The following is a 4,646-nucleotide window of genomic DNA, read 5'->3' on the forward strand; positions in this document are numbered from 1 at the left end:
TACTTTTTCGTTACATTAAAAAATAATATTTAAAACTAAGAAAGAGATAATTAATTTTTTTAATTTGAATTAAAAAAATGTTTTGTAAATATATTTAATTTTTATATATACTAAGTGTTATAATATTAAATAGTATAGTATTTACTATAACAATGACTCAAAATATTTTCAAGATATAATTGGGCCTAGTAAGACCTCAATGCAAGCAAGATCAACTAAAATCTATTGTTAGGGTCTCAAATCCGACTTAGGTTCATTACCTTAAAGGCCCAATGCAGATGAAATCCACGCGTCCCCTCTTAAATCGACTCAGATTGGATTTCCGTTGCTAGTTAGATATGGTAATGAGTACTCAGAGGAGCGTGAGAAGCCCTTTCCCATCCCTCACTCCTATTTAAAAAAAATGCCCTCGTTCCTTTTCCGTCATTGCAAGTTCTTGTTTAATTACCCTTTAGGGAATGCAGATCTCCTCGGTAAACTTTTGAAAAAAATTAACACAAAAAGACATAATATAATAATCATAAAATAATCAGTTCAATATAATTCAACACAATTTATAACATATTCGTTATGAAAAATAACATTTCAAAAGGAGAAAACATAAAAACATATTCCAACATAATAACATAACATAATTTTTGGAACGATACTGAGCGACGTAGTGACGGACTTGAGAGGCAGAGAAAGTGAGTTAGAGAGAGAGGATCGAAGTTGAGAATGAATCTGAAAGAAAAAGAAAGAATTCGAATTGGAGGCAGAAATTAAGGTTACTAAATTCAAGAAATGATGAATTTATGTATATATAAATTAGGATAAATTAATAATTTTATTCCATAGGGCGGATACTTATGTCTGTGTCCCATTAGGGGTGGCAAACAGAAAAGTCCGCTTCTATTCTCTTTTTTTTTTTTAATTAATTTTTTAATTTTTTATTAATAAATCATTAAATATTAAATAATATATATAATTTCACAATAATTTCAATAAATTTATAATTTCTAAAAATATAAAAAAATTATAATTATAAATATGTAATAAACATAATTATAAACCAAATTTTTTGAAACAAAATAATAAAATCAATATTGTCCAAAGTAAAACAAATATTGTCCAAAATATATAATTAAACATCTTCAAGTTTATAATCAATCAAACATAAAAACATAATCCAAAATATAACTTAGAACATCAATTATCATCTTCATCCTCTTGTAGATTAATAACATCATAGAAATTTGTAAAAAAATGGTCTTGACAAAATAAAAGCTTTGCCCAGCGGAAAAACCTGCACCATCCCACCGAAGCCCGCCAAAGCTCATGGATTAGGTGGTGCAGGGTAGGTGGGCTTTTTAAATTTGGCAGTCTTAAATTTCCAGCCCAACCCTCCTTTTTTGTCGGGTTATGCGGGTCAGCCCGCCAGATTTTGGCTCGTTTGCCACCCGAAGTTCCCATCCATTTTCGGGTGGCAGGTCGTGAGGATTTCACGAGTTCCTATCTAGCCCAAAATGTGAGTAATCCCTGCAAATACTTTTTTTGGCTGTTTTTGTGATCATCCCTATTGCTATCAATCATTGATTTGTGACGTGGAGTTATTCTAACCACTCAATAAATTTTCAGATAATCAAAGTTTATGTTATATCTTTTTTATATAGTCACATGTATCCTTGTTATAACAATATTAATAGAAGATAAATAGATAAACACTAAGTTATTTTTTGAATATAAGATAAAAAATAAGAGGAAAGAAAATAGAAAGAAAGAAAATGAGAGGAAACAAAATGAAAAGAAAAGTATATTTTTGTGTGTGTGTTTAGATGAAGAAAAAATGAATGGAAAGAAAATAGAAGAAAAAATTTCTTTTACTTGGATGAAAGGAAAAGTAAGAAGAGAAAAAATTATAATAGAGTAAAATTATATTAATATTTTTATATATTATATATAAATTATAATTCAAATGGTAACTCTGTATTTTAATCCATGTTTGCACTTCTGCATAAGTTTTCTTCGCAACTTTGAAGAGAAAAAATTTGCATGAGCTCCACATACATTTTTACGTTTTTCATTCAATTTTTTTGTTGATCCAAACAATAAAAAATTAATTTTTTTTATCTATTTTCTTCTCCAGCATTTTATTTTTTTACAAATTTTTTTAATCCAAACAATGCATAAATAAGTCACATTTTTCATATATATATATATATATAACAATAACTAATATCACATATTAGGTTAATTTATGTTGATAAACCAAAGCCACCCCAAAATTACCTAAATCCCCCAAACCCAAAAACGTTACCTAGTTATCTCCATTTACGTTTCTATATAAATCGAATTTAATGAATTCGAATTAGGGTAATAAGTAATAAATCGAATCTATAGGATTCGAATATCTTGACATTGTGATTCGAAAGTAAATTGAATTCAATAAATTTGAATTATGTCATCCCCTACTAAATCGAATCTATAAATATCGATTTATATGGTCTATGCTAAATCAAAGTAATAACGTTCGATTTATACTCACTTAATAGTAATCAAACTCATTGTAAATCGAATCTCCTTCATTCAATTTAGTAGCACATAGATAGCATCCAAGTAATTTGAATCTTATAGATTCGATTTACTACGAAAACACATAATTCGAACTCCATAAATTTAATTTATATAGATATGTAAATTGAGACATGCGCGTAATTTTTTTTACTTTGGTAGATATACGTAAAACTGGTTTGCAAATGGTTTATAAAGGTGATTTACTCCACATATTATAACTTGTGAAATCATAATATTTTGAGAAGAGATGTATAGACAACTTAAATGTTGATAAGTCTAAAAAATAAAAAAAAATAAAAATATAAAAAAATTACATGTTGATCCATAAATTTTTTTTAAAAAAAATTTGTCCATAGTTTATAATTAATAACTTTAAAATTATATATACTTTTTATTTTTATTTTATAGAGACTTATAATTTTGTTATCGGCGATGTTAGTGGTTATAGAGAGATTTTTACCTTTAAATAAATTATAAAAAAATTAGATTATGACTAAGATGAAGTGAAATATAATAAAAATATAAGGTGTAAAAGTAAAATAAATTATTTAAAGAAATAGAAGAAAACAAAAAAGATAATGCGTGTAGTTAATACAAAAAAATACACTATAAAAAAATTAGTATAATCAATGAATATAAAAGATAAAAAGACAAAAATTAAGATATATTTTTGTTAAAAAATTCAAAAAAAACATTGTTATTATTTATAATTAGAAAATAATCATAAATAAATTTATTTCCTTAATGAGTGTTAAATTTGTTGCCAAATTCTGATTACCTTTAAAATTTTAGCGTAATTGAGTCTAATTTCTACATTTTGAAATGAATTTACTCAAAAAAAATTAATATGTAAATCACATTATTATTACAAATTACTTTTTTAACATAATTAGTGGTGCTTGTTTGAACCATTAAATTTAGCTTCTAATGATATTAAAGTCAACCTATTTTATTATCTTGTTACACGACTAACATAAAAATATAATAATTGAAAAAAAAATTTATTACAATGGATATATTCATTTTAACAAATATTATTATATCTAATACTATAAAAAAATACATTGGCCACTTTGAATTGCTACAGGTTAACTTCCATCCATATTAGTAGAATGCCTAAATTGAGATATATTCATCAAACAAACAATCAATAAAACACTCATCCATACTTTCTCATTTTGGGTACATTTATACATAAAAGAAATTATACATAAAGAAAAAAAAAAGAAGAAGAAAAAAAGAGTTGAAATAGCAAGAGTAATAAAAATTATGATTCTTATAATTTTGTGTGGCCATCTATATATAGTAGACCAGACAACTATGATTATCTAACAAAATTAATTTGTATTTATTGCACTCAACTTGAATAAGTAAGAAATTATCTTATTTTAATTTAGTCTTTAATTCACATGATTTGAATTTAGCTTAATATATATTATTTGATTTGATTTGATTTAATTATTAGTTAAAAATATCTCAATTATCTATTTTATTCATAAATTTATTATTTAATGACTAATAAATTAATCAAATTAATTAATTAATACACACAATAAATTTGGTTTAATAAATTAAAAGAATTAAATTAAAAAATATTAACAGAATATTAAAATAAATGAATTAGAAAATATTACCAAATCAAATTGATATAAATTATAATAAAATATATGATATTTAAATATCTAATCAAATCAATTAGTTGATATAGTTAGTTTATCGTAATAACTTGTATTTAATAAGTTAAGAAATAAATCGAGAAACACTCTCAGAAGCATGTCACATCAGCTCCATTATTAAGTGCAAAAATCTGATTTTTATATAATAGAATAGATTAAAAACGGCCTCGTTTTAGAGGAACCGACCGGTCATCAATCCGGCCCAACCGGCCGGTTTTCGGCCGGTTCACCGATTTCTTAGCAGTTTTTTCACCGGCAGTTATTGGAAAAGAACCGGATCGTTTGCATTGCCGGTTTGCAATTAAATCGGTCCAACCGGCCGGTCCGATTTTCAAAACCTTGAACCAAACGAAATTCAAAAATTAATCCTGCTATTTTTTTGTAACATAAAAGACTTGACTACTTGAGTGAGTTTTT

The sequence above is a fragment of the Arachis ipaensis genome, chromosome B09, assembly GCF_000816755.2.
Source record: "Arachis ipaensis cultivar K30076 chromosome B09, Araip1.1, whole genome shotgun sequence".
NCBI lineage: Eukaryota > Viridiplantae > Streptophyta > Magnoliopsida > Fabales > Fabaceae > Arachis > Arachis ipaensis.